The sequence below is a fragment of the Uranotaenia lowii genome, chromosome 2 (assembly GCF_029784155.1).
Source record: "Uranotaenia lowii strain MFRU-FL chromosome 2, ASM2978415v1, whole genome shotgun sequence".
NCBI lineage: Eukaryota > Metazoa > Arthropoda > Insecta > Diptera > Culicidae > Uranotaenia > Uranotaenia lowii.
This window is the reverse complement of record NC_073692.1, coordinates 84,311,148-84,327,541: the sequence shown is the minus strand read 5'-3', so window position 1 is coordinate 84,327,541 and position 16,394 is coordinate 84,311,148.

The following is a 16,394-nucleotide window of genomic DNA, read 5'->3' as shown; positions in this document are numbered from 1 at the left end:
AAAATATTTCTTCTGCTTCCTCAAAACTAAATTAAAGGTTTTATCGATAACGATTGAGACACCAACTAACCTCATCTCGAGTTTGATGAACGTTCTTAAGGTAATTTTAAAATTCCATATTCCCTAAGCTGGGAAATAAACACCAAATTTCTCTCCGTAGAGTCAACTGGAAGATAATTATGTTCCGTGCAAGCTCGTTCATCTGTTTAGAACCAACAGTACAGGAATAGAGAAAGCAACCGGAGAACTTTCTGTAAAATCATCACGTATTTAATTGTTTGTTTCTTTTTAAAATCAAAACATTTAACTTGAAATCCGCATAAGGAGTGTCAATTTCAAACATGAAGATCAAGATGAAAATTTATTCAAATAAATTCATTTCATATGATTGACAAATATTTCAGAAATAAATCAAGTAGCTGAAAATCTTAATCCGAAATCCAAAATGAAAATATTTGAAATCATTGAATATTTGTCATAATTTGAGAGGAATAGCTTTGGCTTGCTCCATTATATCCTTTACGTGCATTTTATAAAAGCTCAATCTGATGATTAACTGCGTTCGGATGTGCGTCTTTACATAGCATTTAAATTTCACTACTGCTACATTCATCAAAATCAACCTCTGTCAGCGTCGTTAATTTGTTAAGTATAGAAGTTTCAAAATTTCCAAATGAATTTAGCTAAAAACAACATAAAAACATCTATTTGCTAATGCCAAAAGCATTGAAATAAGTAAACTAAAGATTTTCTAACAAGAACAACTCGTTATAATTGTCTTAAATTTTACAGTTTTCATTAAATTAGCAATTTAAGAAACAATTTGTATTCCAGCCGTGTTAAAAAACAGCTATCGTCACCTTTTTGTTAGTTCCATAAGTGAGAATCAGTTGGCGCTGCATGTCAAAAAGTTTTGCTGCACGGAAAATAAAAAAAAGGTAAAATTTACCTTTTTGCGAGGTGAATTTTTTCCACCCCTCTTTCGAGGTAAATTTTACCTTTTTTTCATTCACCTAGCAAAAAGGTAAATTATACCTTTTTTCAATTCACCTAGCGAAAAGGTATATTTTACCTCTTTCGCATTCACCTAGCAAAATAGTAAATAATACCGTTTTCCCATTTACTGATTTAAAAGGTAAATGCTGGTTGGTTTGATTGGTTTCTTCAATAAGAATTAAAAAAAGTACAAAATTCTATCAAAAATTATATTTATTGGAGATAAATAGGGACTGGTAATTCGGCTTCGCGTTCTTCCGAGCCGGCATGGCCGCTGAATACTCCTGCGTTGCGTACATTCATGACCTCCTCTGTTCGGCTAATCCGGTCAGGTTCGGCTTTTCCGGCTGGAGGATGACGTGGAATACACCTATAAGCTCTATGGGTCGATCTGAAACAAAAGCAATGTATTATGACGAGAACCAGCACAACTAAATGATATCTAAGAAAACACTTACCATTCTATTCCGATTTTCACATATTATGCACAAAGCAAAACTTGTTCCTGAATGACAAAACAGCTTAACCTCAATAAACGGGTTCGGCGAATAGTCACTTTTTTTTCGAGAAGACTTGTACCGTTTTGTTTAGCTCAATCCAGGTCAACTTCACATCGCTACGAGGTAAGTTTTACCTTATTTGGTTTTACCTTTTTTTCTAGGTGAATTATACTTTTTTATTCAGCTCAATTCAGGTGAACTTCACCTCGCTACGAGGTAAGATTTACCTTTTTTGGATTCACCTTTTCCCCCGGTGAATTGTACCTTTTTTCCAACCTCGATTCAGGTAAATTTTACCTCGCTGTGAGGTGAGTTTCACCTCGAAGAGGTAGAAGCTACCTTTTTGGCTTTCACGATCGTTTACCTTGGCTATCTCGGTAAATTTTACCTTTTTATTATTTTCCGTGTGCAAATCGCCAATAATTCGCGATTTCGAAGCTAATTTTTGACAGCTCGTGTGTGTGCAAGAAAATGTAAACAAACGGGTGGAAATACTAGCTTCTAATTAATAATTATTTTCTTTGATTTGGTTAGGATTTTCAGAAAATGACGGATACAGATTTGGAGTAGAAGGTTCAGAGATTATTATGAGCTATAGGAGAAAATGTGTATGTACCGTGAAGCATCGCAAATCGACATCAAAAAAGGTCAATTTTTTACTACTCCAAAAACTATTCTGAGTATTTCACATATTTTTGAATGAAAACTCGAGCCAAATGCACATTTTCAATTGCAGTTTGTTAAAAGAGTAGTCAATTAACGTTCCTTTAAAATTTGGGAAAGACCCAACAATTGGTAAGGTAGAATTATTTATTCGAAAAAACCTAAATTTTTGCTATTTTCTATTAGGTTTCCTTCTGCAGCTGCATACAATCAGGCGTAATAATTTAAAAGCTGGAAAGCGGATTTTTATATTTGATGGCTGTTGACAAGAAAAAAATTATATCCTTGGATTACTACACAATTCAAGTTTACTTAAAGGCTTTTCAATTGCCATCGTTCAAGGGTTATAAAATGTTTTGTATTTTTATCGGACCTCATGATCTTATTTTTTTTGGAAAATTTTATTGAAAATTACACTGAACCCAAATTCACACTTAAAAAACACTAGAAGAATCACTTAAAAGTGAAAACGCAGTGAATTTCTTCATTTCAAGTGGCTCATGTACATTTCACTTGCCTCTCACTTAAGTTTTAAGTGACCGAATCAATATACACTAGCTCATCACTTGAGTTTTAAGTGACCGGCATTGAATGTCTTCGATGCTCACTTGAAATCCACTTGACCGGTCACTTAAGCCAATATTCACTTGCCCATCACTTAAAATTCAAGTGATTTTTTGCATAGCGAATGTCAACAATGTCAGTATTGATTGTTTCATTGTTGTTTGGAAAAGAAACAACAGAGGTTTGTTTGAGTTGGTAGATGCAGAATTAAAGTAATTTATATGTTATAAAACAATGATATTTTCCATAGGTCGACCGACAGAAACATCGTGTGAACCGGTTAACACGTCGCAGAGACCCTTTTTAAAGCAATCAGGTTTCGGATACGTTTTCCGATGATGATTTATTTTGGAAATATTCAAATGCAATTAAAGTAAGTATCATGCAAAACAAAAAATACTAGTTAAATTTATTTTATTTTTTAATTATTATTTCAGAAAAGATCAACCCGAATGTCTCGTCAAAGTGAGTAAGTCAATGATTTTTCGAAGCCGAAAAATCTTTTTGAAGAAGAAAAAGTGACGTTTTTTACGTTGTATTTTTAATAAATAATTGTTTTGTAGAAACAAAGTTGATTAATGTTTGATATTCCGAAATTTCACCTAAAAACCACTACAATTGAAAGATATTAATGACCTGAGCAAACATTTGAAATTGACTTTGCCATTCACTTGAAATTCACTTGATCGCTCACTTAAGTGATTTCACTTGACCGGTCACTTAAAATTCACATGAATTTAAATACGTATGGCGCAAATTCACTCCAGATGTCACTTACCTTTAAAGTGAAAATTATTTTCGGTGTATATTTATACAACCACTAGCCGTAGAAAATTTTAAATTAAAACTTAACATTTTATACTGTCTTACGCTGAAACTATTTAAATTTTTATATAACGTATATATTAAATGTAACAACTAAACCAAATCCAATAGTTATAGTTTAAAGTAACAACGGGAAAATCGTTCTTTTATATAGACCAACGAGAATCGCATAAAATTTAATATGAAGATATGATAAAAAATATAGATTATTGGCAAAAATTTAAACTTAAGAAAATGGATGAAAAGATTGATTCACATAGGGGCCGTTCAGATACCACATGGACAGAAAAATGAGATTTTTGACCCCCTCCTCCCCCTCCGTGGACATTTGGCAAACCCCTGCCTCCCTCCCCGTTTGTCCACGTGGACAGATTTGAAATTGTTTTTTTTTGTAATCTAATTTGTAATAATTATAATTATTATTAATTTCAAAATTATCATATTTATAGCTTGCTTTCAAGTGGCTACTTGTTGCTTAAATTTGAACTGGAAAGCTTTGCAATTTTAAGATTTTGATAAAAACATCTTAATATTTATTCACCTTTAGAAAATGTTTTGAAAGTAAGTATGTCCACGTGGACACTACCCAAACCCCTTCCCCCCTCTCCGTGGACATTTTCATACCCCCTCCTCCCCCCGTTGTCCAGGTGGTATCTGAACGGCCCCAGTTTTCTCTGACCGACTGACTTTTTTTAAAATGGAACTATCAGATAGAATTTACTCTCCTACCAAGCTAATTTATTTAAATTTACTTTAAAACAAACTCCAATTTTTCAAAGGAGTGTTTTTTTTTCAAAATCATTCGGATTTATGAAAACTTAACTCAAAGCAATGTAAAGTTGTCTATAATTTATCGTTCACCCAGAATGTTGCTCACGCTACATCGTACTACTCCAGATGGCAGCAGCGCAGCTTCGAAAGAGCGGATCTTGTAGTGATCCCGAAGAAAAGAGATTTAACACAGTGTGCTAACTGGCATGGCATGTTGATCTTTTTTTATTAGTTGATTTCTCAGGTGGTAAATCCTTTTAACGGATTGCATTCCAAGGCACGTCGAGCCACCGCGTCTCCACAGTATGCTACTCTGGGTCCATGGGTGCGTTGGTCGACTCTAGATACTATGTACCCCTACGCCATAAAGTCCGTCTGAGGCCTCTGGCCATAATTCCCATCCGGAACCGCAACGAAGGCTGTACCTGTGATGGGAGATCAATTCCGTGCTTAAGCGCTCATCGGTTTCAAGTCAAAACTCCAGCATATATACCCTGCCTCTTGTAACGATTCAAGACTGAGGACCTCTCCTCTGGCAACTCTAGGTCCGGTCTTTACTCGTAACTTGAGGCTCGTTTGGTTTCCACGAGAATCGTGTGCTCCACCTCTGTTTTATACCACTGCTAGAGACCAACGACCTGTCCTCTAAAGACTTGAGGTCTTGACTCCGCTTGGTTTGGCTCAAGGCCCTCTCTTCTTTGCCCGTCTATGTGCGGGTCGAGAGCAGCTTATCCTGGACACGCGCCTGTCACAGCACAAGTCCGGGGCTTTACGAAACTACTCGGATGATTCCCGGCAAAGTCCTAGTCGAGTGACTTATCCGCCGACAACGTGAAGTCACTTTATCCGAAAGTATTCTGCGGCGTGAATACTCTTCTCCCTAAGAGTTCGACTGTCAAGAAGGTAAAGTCTTTTCTCCGCAGCTTCCGTCGTAGGGAGCGCGTTCTACTCGGATACTCCGTGGCGGTGGAGGTATCCTACACAGCGTTCGCGACGTACCTAGCAGCTCGGCATACGCAGAAGGTAAAGGTAAATTTTTGTATGCTTTACTGCTAAGATCGGAAGCACACTACTCGAAGGCACCCACCGAAAGGACATTCTACTCCTACCGTGATCCGGTCTTCCTCCTTCCTTTGGATGGCAACTTCGGGCTGGCAATCCTAGGTTTTTTGCAAGCCGTGTGCCGAATCGAGAGCTTATCCTAGACTCACGCCTGTTAAAGCGCATGTACACGTTTCACGCTCAGATGAATCCCGGCGAAGCTTCCATCTTGCATCGACTCGAGTGGCTCGTCCGACGGTGACGTGAGACCACTCAAGTCGAGAGTGTACTACGTAATACTACTCAACACAACGGCGTGAATACTTTCCCCCCTACAAGTTCGACTGCGGAGAAGGTCATGTCTTATCCCCGCAGCCTCCGTCGCAGAGGGCGCGTTCTACTCGAATACTCCACACTCCACACACACGCGACGTACCAGGCAGCTCGGCATACGCAGAAGGTAAAGTCTTATCTTTGTATGCTTTACTGTTAGGATCGGACGCACACTACTCAGATGCTCCCCGACGACGAAGTCACCCTTCACCGGTCGCGGACTGGTGCTGGTTCCAACTCCTCTGCAGGGCAGTCATGATCCGTGAACCCATCGCTGACCACGCGCCAAGTGTTGGCGTCCTCGCACATCCTCTGCACGATGTTGTCGGCTGTCGTGTCTGGTCCGCAGGCGGCAAGCATGTTAGCACGTACCTCTACGAACCTTGGACAGCTGAACACTACGTGTTCTGGCGTCTCTACTATGTCTCCGCAGGTTAGACAGGATGGCGAAGCCACGTGTCCAAACCAATGGTGGTACTGCATGAAACATCCGTGACCAGTCAGGAACTGTGTCATGCAAAAGTCCACCTCACCATGTCTTCGATTCATCCAGGATCCGATATTAGGGATCAAGCGATGGGTCCACCGGCCACGTTCCGAGCTGTCCCACTGGTGCTGCCAGTTGGACAGCGAGTTCTCTCTGGCATGTTTCCGCACGTCGGGCATGTGCCTATTCTCGTAGCAGAAGGCATCTTCCTCTAGCAAGACCGAGATGGGCATGACCCCCGCCACAACATCAGCAGCTACCGAGGACACCGTTCGGTATGCGCTGATTACACGCAGGTTCATCAGCCGCTGCACACTGCAGAGCTTTTGCAGATTGCACTGCCTGCTCAAGGCTGCCTTCCAGGCTGCCACTCCGTAACGCAGAATGGACGAGGTCACACTCGCCAGGACCCTCCTTCTGCTGCAGCGGATCGCCGAGTTGTTCGACATGGCCCGTGAGTGGGCTGCTGTCGCCATTGCCGCTCTTTTGCAGGCGTAGTCGACGTGGGCCATAAAGCTCAGCCGGTCGTCGATCATCACCCCCAGGTATTTTACCGCATGTTTGGACTCGATTGCGCACGGTCCAACTGCGATCGTCCCTGATTGTGCTGAAATCAGGTTGGTGATCAGCACCATCTCGGTCTTGTGGTGAGCCAGGCGTAGGCTCTTGGAGCGCATCCAGTTTTCCACCTTCTCAATAGCTACTGTGGCGAGTAGCTGGACTTCCTCCGTTGACGGGCCCGATGCCAGGAGAACTACATCGTCGGCGAATCCCACAAGTCTCACTCCTGTGGGGAGACGCAGTCTCAGCAGTTCGTCGTAGACGATGTTCCACAATACCGGGCCAAGTATCGATCCTTGTGGAACCCCTGCCGAGACTCTCACTGTTTCCAGTCCTGGCATGTTGGTCTGTACAACCCTCAAAGTGCACATATAATATACGGCGTATTACAGGACACGACACTTAACGTTCTAACTAACATAAAAGGATTTAAAATTACCTTTTTTGTCGACCGGTTTCGGGCTCGATGTTGCCCATCTACAGGACGATGTCCGACTGGTTACTCAAAAGAAAAACACTAACACTGCTTCATACTACTGCGTAGTATTCGTCGAAGGATGTCAAATCATTTTTGGTTGGCCAAGTTGAAAAGAACCGATATGATTGGCGGGTAGTCCTCGTTCATTAAAGGCCTCTCAGAAGTTGTTATAAACATAGATTCCCAGGCATTTAAATGTGACGCTTTGCGTATACATTTTTTGAATCTAACCTTTTCCCAATCTATAGAGTGGTTAGATTCCGATGCGTGGGCAGCTAAGTGCACTAGACCCAGGTTCCAGGAGAAGATTGACACTACACTTCGACGACAATAAGCTTCTGATGCGGTCGATTATATGTGGACCACATCACAACGCTACGAACTCATCGAATTCGGAGGCTCTCTTCTTCTGGAGGTCGTTGATTTCGAAAGCATTCGACCGATCTAACCTTGAAAACATCTAGCCTGCTCTGAGAAGACTAGGAGTCCCTTAAAAATTTAACCATCTCTTCGAAGCGCCAGTCGATACATTTTCGTACGTGATCTTGTATGACGGTGTCTTGTCCGAACGAATCTTGCTAACTGTCATGTCACCCTTACTTTTTCTCATCGTAATGGATTAGATCTCAACTGGATCAATCGACTGTAGACCGAACCGAGGATTGCAGTGGAATCCTTCGACAATGGAGCAGTTAAACGACTTTGACCTGACTGATTGTATTTTTTGCTTGCCTAAAAACATCCAGATATACAAATCAAACTAGGCGACTGTAGTGAACGAAGGAAAAAAGATGATAACAGAAAATATTGCATCTTTTTTCCTTCATTCACTACAGCGACCTCACTGAAAGCTGTATAAGGCAGCAGATCTTAAAGTCAATGTTGGAAAGACCATACCGATGGAAATCAACACGGATGACCCTTCTATGGTAGCTGGGCAACAATTTTAGTAAGTGTAAGTATATTGGTAGCAGAGGGACCATGTCTGTGCAGACCTGTCCGGAACTCCGAAGCTCAGACGCAAAACCGGTGAACCGCCGGATCACGAACTACCAGGGGAACACATACACTTATTGACTCACTCGCTTGATCGCCGACTAACTGACTGACTTGCTGCACGCTAAAGACGAATGCCACGATGTCGGTTTAATCCGTTCACACACAATGTGCCCTGTTTTTCAGGATTGGTCCTGGTTTTCGTCAGACCGTCCTGATTTTTCAAAAACCGTTTGGATTGTCTTAGAAAAAGGTCTTTAAAATTTTCTGATTTGCCGAAATAATATTTAAATTATAATTGAATTGGTGGTTAAATGAGGCATCAATAAAATTCAGATGATATTTGAATGGTGTTTTTCGATATAAACTGCAGGTCAGTCAAGATTCTGCTCGCTTCAGTCGCATAAATTAAGGCTTCTACAGTATACCTTTACTTTTGAAATCTAAGCAGAGCTGCGTGTTATTTTCATCGATCTAATTGTAACTCCTGATTTTTTGCCACGCGGTTTCCTGATTTTTGACAAAAACCACATGAAACCTCTGCTTGGTAGCCAGATAATGCCTGATGATACCAAGAAAGGCATCGAATCCCGGACCAAAAAAGCTGATTTTCGTTTGCGAGTCATCGAAACATTTGGAAATTTGCAGAGAGCCGCTTGACTGGAATCCAGATAGGCATCGAAGAAGAGGCAGGCCCCGAAGGCCGAGGTTTTGTAATCTAGCCGCTGTATTACGAATAATTGAGGTGAAGCTCGGCCCTATGTGTCGGACAAACGGATTTTTTTATAGGAATTGATATCAGGTGGCATTCTTCCCTAAGTCTGGCCATATCGGCGCCGAACCTTTAGATAGATGGATAAACAACGTCTAAAATTTGTTAATGTTTGTATATCATGATAAAAATTATAATAAACTTCATTATCTAAAAATATTCTTAAATCCATTGTTTGTTGCTTAAATATCATCTGCAGCAAACTATTCAAAGAGCGGAAAATTGCGGATAATGTTGGACAACAAAAAAAACTGATCTGACGCATGCTGATCGAGCATTTCCACTGTTAGGCATTTTAGTCATTTCACGGTCAATTTGACGCTATCAAATAGTGGCAAAAAAACGGTGCCCATCATAAAACTACTTTCTACGGCATTTCGCGGGGCAGTTAAAAATTCACCTTGACCGTGTCAGCTCACCAACCGATTAGCTCAAGCCCCCCAAGCCAAACCGTCAGCGGATTCACGACGGAGTGACGATAGAAAAAAAAACACCTCGAAAGGATGATCAATTTCGCCACTATTGTCGTGCTACTTTCGGCATTTGCCATTGGCAGCGGCTTTTTGCCGCCCTTCATGGGAAGAATGACCGGTGAAAAACGTGAGAAACTGATACAGATTATCGATGACGCCCTGGATGAGTCGGAGCTGCGTGACGATCCGGGAATCAAAACGCTTCGCGCCAATATGGCCATGTTTCGATCGATGGCTACTGGCTCTACTAATGGGGTCAATGTTGGAAGCATACTGCAAATGTTAGGCAGTGCTGTAAGTGTTGATGGACCAACGGTTGGATTTCAGGGCCCTGAAGTGAGCTTGAACACTCCCGTTGGCAAAATTGGATGCCGGTTTCTGCGGGATTCTACTCCTGCCGGCAACAGCGAGCGACAAGTCAAACGGGCCCCAAGTGAAGTTGCTGATTTGAGAAAAAATTACCCGAGAGGTTAATTTAAAATCGTTTCAGTGGATGATTTTTGGTGTTTGATCTTCTTTTTCAAATAAAATTCTGAAAAAGTTTTAATTTTTTATTTGAAGTTTAATTTTCAATGTGTTCAGGCAAAGTGTCAACAAACAGGTGTCTTGTGAACCTCTTCGATCAAAGTGATGCTCAAGATCTCCGAAGGAAAAAAGACAAAAGCGCCTTTAAATAGGCTATGACACAACCCATTACACATTCAAAGTATTTTAGAATGAGAACTTGAGACTCGTGTTCGGGGACTCTGCATAGTAAAAACAACACATTTTTTATAGAGCTGAATTTGAAAAAAATTAAAATAAATTACAAATATTCCCTGCATTAGTGCTCTTCATAATGATCATCACTCTTTGAAATATGACGAAGTTTTACATCAAGTTTAAATCAAAAGATGTCTTTTTTCATATGTTATTATGTTTTCTGTCTGCAAATTGAGAGCGCAACATGGAATTATACAAAGTGTTATCTGCTCTTCGATAATCCTCCCATTTCATTTTAATTACTATATTTTTAAACATGTTCGGTATAATGACATCATCAGGCGGGAGTCTGTTTCATCATAGGTATGTATGTTGAAAGCAAAACCAGACGCTGTTTTAGTTTTTTTTGGTTTTGTTTTTTTTTCTCTCCTCTTCGAATGGGTCCAATCAGGCTTTTGTATAGAAGATCAAAACAAAATCGAGGTCGTTAGGATTTCGAGGTGAGTGAACTTTTTATGTTGGGGAATCCCTTTATAGGTAGTAAACGTATAGTAAAGTTAGCGAGAAGTCGACAATTAATTACTGATTGGTGTTCTTTGAACCACGTTTTCCGTAGTTCCTTCAAAATGAAGATACATTTTGTTAACTTTAAACTATCTTTGTTCGAGTGGAAAAAAACAAAGTGGAAAATGGCTGCATAAGGATTACATCAGCTTTAATTGTTAGCAATAAATTTCGAAAAGAGGAAAAAAATGAGAAGTATCCAGAAATGGTTTCTGAAATTGTAACGACTTTTTGTAATATAAAATTGAATTTTCAAGGTTTTGTATTTTTAACGAAATCGTGATCTATGAATTGAAATAAAAGAAAATTGTGATTTTGTTTTCAATGATAACATTTTTTATTCATTGAATTTTCTTGTAAAATATGTTTAAAACTGATTTTCGTCAATGAACTGTTGTTTCTTCCGGTGGCTCATCATACGAGATATCCGAGATTCCTTTCCGAATCCAGCAGTCTATAACATAATGTTAAAGGGATATCTGCAACAAACATAAATATCTATGTACTTGCTGTGAAGTGATACAAGTTAATAATAAAATTTTCTGACCTTATTTTCCTTTACTTTCCAGAGAAAAAGTTTTTTTTCACTGGCACCTCGTGTATCATTTTCAATCTCGGCCATTTCGAAGAGTGAATTTTTTTCAAAGATGATATTCATAAAAGTTATGTGTAAGGTAATGAACATCATCCAATTCCATTCATTCCAATCCAATAAAAACTAAAACTCAATCATAAATCTTATTTGAATCATATGTAGCAGAGATGAATTGGGTTATGTGTGGAGGAATATAATCTGTAAGTGTCGATTTTTTGCAATGTAGATTTACGACAAAAAATCACCTGTGTTCAAACAATAAACAGCTGGAAATTGCTGGAAAAATCAGCTAAACGGAGAATGTTTGCTGGTTTCCAGCAAAATTTGGATTGCTGGACGTTCTCAGCAATTTTTTTGCTGAGACAAAAATTAACTTTGGCAGCAATTGGTCCGTATTGCTGGAAAATCAGCAATAGAAAAAAAAACTTTAATAGCGAATCATGCGGTAATTAGGTTGTTTAGGCCAGCTGCTTCGGCGTAGTGGTTAGAGTTCAAGTCATCTACGCCAAAGTTCATGAGATCGAATCCCGGTCTATGTATGCCATAGTACAGTTTCTGTGGTCTGGTGGTTTTAGCATTTGTGAGATGCTAGCCATCATTACTTCGAAAGATGTACGCTTAGAAAGAGACGAACCAGCCCAAGGCTGAAAGTCTCTATAATAAGAAAAAAAAATAGGTTGTTTAGCATGAATTTGACAAGGAAGCTGACAATGTGTTTCTTATTTTTTAGACTAATTCAATTTTTAAATTCCTGCTGGATAGTCACTGAAGATTTCGGAAGAGCTCGCGATATAGTTAATTATTTGTGCAACTAAAATTTTGTTTTATATTCATTAATAAAACCAATTATTTGTACCAAAGCGTGGAAAAAAGCTTTTCTTATAGAAAAATGGATAAAAAGCAATATTTATGAAAAGAAAACAATAGGAATAGACATTAGTAGGTTTCTAGAAATCTTTTTGAAGATTGCTGGTTTTCCAGCAATTGAATTTTATGGTCTTTCCAGCAATCTTTATTGTTAAAAATTTTGCTGGAAAACCAGCGGGACAAAAACTAGTAAAATTTGGCTTATTTTGCTGGTTTTTGTCACGCAGACTTCCCAGCCATATGATTTGCTGGAAAATCAGCAAATCTCTCTCTCTTTCTCTCTCTCTCTCTCTCTCTCTCTCTCTCTCTCTCTCTCTCTCTCTCTCTCTCTCTCTCTCTCTCTCTCTCTCTCTCTCTCTCTCTCTCTCTCTCGTGTTTATAATTTTCCTTGTAATTGAAAAATACATGTTTCACACAGTGATGTCTACCTTCCACATTTTTTCAGGTCCTTCCAGACTTCCACACTATAGCTATTTCTTCCAGACATTTCCAGACTTTTGAGCTATGCATGAATTTTCTGACAAAACAATCAAAATTCAAAATTTTCGTTGCAAAATGGCAGGAAATGACTCGCATTAGTAATTGAAGGAGGTGAGGAATACCACGAAGAAGGTAGTAAAATAGGAAGTAAAGCATAAAACGTAGTACCGCCGACATCACCACAATAGTCTCTGTCATTGATAGTGTATAGAATGTATGATTATTATTAAGTGAAGTAATGGGTGTTATTCCCTAGGCAGCAATATTGCGATCTGGCGACCAAAAAAAGGTAATCACCAAGTTTGCCATCCAGACCTTCCAGACATTTCCAGCCATTTCCAGACATTTTTTTTTCAAAATCTTCCAGACATATCTGAAAAACAGTTGACATCACTGGTTTCACACCACAAGTTTCCTCCGCTTCTGCGGATTAAAACAGAATTATTTTTATTTTTGTATCTCAATTAATAAAAGCAATATGTGAGCTAGACTGCGAAATGCTCCTGGGCCTAGGACAAAGCTCTGCGACGTAGTTCCACCTCCCCGTGGTGCAGAGTGGAAACGTGTCTGCAAGTCCGGCGTATTGCAGATGTACGGCCGAGAGAACTAGAGGCCACCGACGGGTCTGCCAAACCCGCGCGGAAGAAGTGGTGCACCCGGGTACTTAGGTACCAGTACTTGGGTGTGTGCGTGATGGTCCAACACGCTTTCGGGGGGTCATGACCCTGATATGCGGATGCGACCGGAGGGAGAGCGATCGCCAACTTGTTTTGCGCTTCGGTGGGTATAGACCCGACTCGCAAAACGAGTAGATGCGCAAAGTGGTGGCCAATGGTGGGCCGATCACTTAGGGACGTGTTTACACGTCAGTGTCCGAGAGGCACATTGCCGGAGGTGTCAGGGTTCGACACGCGTTTCGGGAATTGATGCGCCTGAACCGCGAGTGTGACCTGATTAGGGCGTTCTATAGCTCGATCTGCACTTCGGGTGGTCAAGCGCCCGACTTGAAGATCGGGTAGTTGCGCTGAGTGGTGACTTAAGTCAACACTATTTGTGAGTTCGGAGGAGTCTGAGTCTTGGACTGGATTCACAAAGTTAGTAGTTGCGCTGTGTTGGGGACCTCATTCACACGATGAGACGTCGGATCCTAACTCGTCAGAGGAGGGATTGAGCATCGAGTTGTGTTAGAATGAGGCATTGCTGGTAGAGGATTCGGAAACGAGTATTGCCTTGGAGCGCACTAGCGCGAATTGAAGTAAAGTGTGTCAAACAGTTCGAGGTGGGAACAAAGGTCAGTGGCCCCAGGAGAACTTTATGGCGTAGGGGGTACAGTGCTCCTTAGCATTGTACCATGAGTCGTCCAATTGCACCCATGGACCCAGAGTAGCAAACTGGGGGGACGCGGTGGCTCACCGTGCCTTGGAATGCAATCCGTAAATTGGATTTACCACCTGGGTTAACAACTAATAAAAAAAAAGGCCTAGTACAAGATCTTATGCCGCGAGCCTGAGCCTGAAGTTTGCATAGGTTTTTCAGACATTTTGTTCGGGAGGATCATGAAAATCCAGTTTTCCATCAATAACTTTGATCCTTCGGCCGATTTCTTTTTAATACGGTTTTTACAAAAGTTTAAATTATGACAAATATTTCTTTCGAAAGCTGCATTCAAATTTGAGTTTAGATAATATAGTAATGAGGCTTCAAAACTGGGTTAACTTTTTTAAGAGTGATATTCATCACTATTAATGAGGCACTGCGTCGAACATTTTGACGCAGCATTAACAGTGATGAATATCACCTTGAAAAAAGTTAGCCCATTTTGGAAGCTTTTGGTCATAATTTAGCCCTTAGTAAATACTGTATTCAAAATAAATCGACCGATGAGGACCAAAGTTATTGATGAAAACTGGATTTTCATGTTCCTCCTGAACAAAATGTCTCAAAATCCCAAACAAACTTTGGGCTCGTTGAGCGACCCCTGCAACGCATAGCTTTTTAAAAAGTCGGGTCATTTGGGGCACACTAATTGGAGCGAGAGATAAAAAAATGAAACGATTCTTGCCTTAAAAACTACTTTGTTTGCACCTTTTTTGAATTTATGTAGGGGAGAGTGGGGTATCGTGGGTCATGGAGAAACGTGGGCCACTTTTAACATCTCAGATGTGTGTTGAGATAAAAATCTCGAACCAACTGACATCGTCGTCTCTTGGCGTGAGCATATATTTCTATGTATTGATGACTTAAATACGCATCATACGCTTTTTTTATTTATCAAGCTAAAAAAAGTTAGAAAAATTTACTTTCATTATTAAAAATACACCCGCTAATGGCATCGATAGGAAACCTAAAGTTCATATAAAAGATATGCTCATATGCTTATGATCTTAGTTTTGTCATGATCTTTCACGTGGAAAAGGAATTTTTGATGAAACATCAATAAGTCACACAAACGCAACCAATTTGCAAATTATAGCTTGTGGGGAATCCTGGGCACACATCTTGAATCACATATATTTTTATGTTTTTATACACATTCAGAACTTAAAATACGTTTTTCCTATCTGTAAAGTTTTCTTATGCCAAATGAAGAATTATGAAAAATATTCTGTCCATCCTATATAAGAAATTTTGCCAAAACGTTCGCAAGCCAAGTTTTGGAATCTATGCGATCATACATAGCTCTCTTTTTTATTTCATCATCTAAAATTGCTTTAAAATAACGAAATGAATTAGGAAACCACAGTTTTGAGTCAACTCATAAACTTTTCATGTTATTTGGTCAATTTGGATTTGGTGGCCCACGATTCCCCACCATTTTTCAAAATCCAAAATATATTGTTTTTTTTTTCAAACAGTCAGAATTTGGGGAAAATAACTTATTAATTTTTTTTTAAATACCTCATGATTAGGGTGTCCCAAAATTGCATAACTTCTGGGAATCTGTGGGCTCACCCTCCAAATGGTAGATTAGGATGTGCAGAACAAACTTTTGTATGGGGCCGACTGAAAAAAAATATGTTTGGAGGTTCCGCAAGCGCGATCTTTGAAAAAAGTCCACTTTCAAAAGATTGGATTTTAAATAAATTCTGGGTTAAAATTTTTTCATGAAATTTATATATTTTATATTTTTTAAATTTTGTTCGGGTTAAATGCTACACGTAAAAAATGAAAAATGAACCAAATTTGAATCAAAATGTAAAACAAGCAAGCTATTTCCAAGAAAAAAATTTTTTTGGTCCAAAAATTTTGAATTCAACTGAGCAAAATGTGTACCAAGCGTAAAATATTTTAGACACCAATGCCATTAAAAGATGCGGATTTTTGTGCACTTAAACTTTGCTGAACAAAGCATGTTGTTTGTATCATCGTGTGAAGAGCTATTCACGGTTTAATGCTTAATAAAAATCACAATTTAGGATATTTTTTAATTTAATTTATCAAATTGTCATAATAAATACCTTCTTTAGCATCAAAATACTTGCAAAATAAGACTTGGATGGTTTAAGGAAGTCATCAAAAGGCCATATGCCAAATTTGAGCGGAATCGGACAACAGGAAGGGGTTGCACTGAATCTCAAGTGTGAAAGGGATTCTGAGACATAGTGTTCTAAAGAAGCATAAAAAACTGGTTTTTCATCATACATTTTTGTCTTTACCATTCGATTGCTTGATTATGTAGATTTTATTAAAATTTCAATTAGGACTAACATTTCACCTGAAGACTGC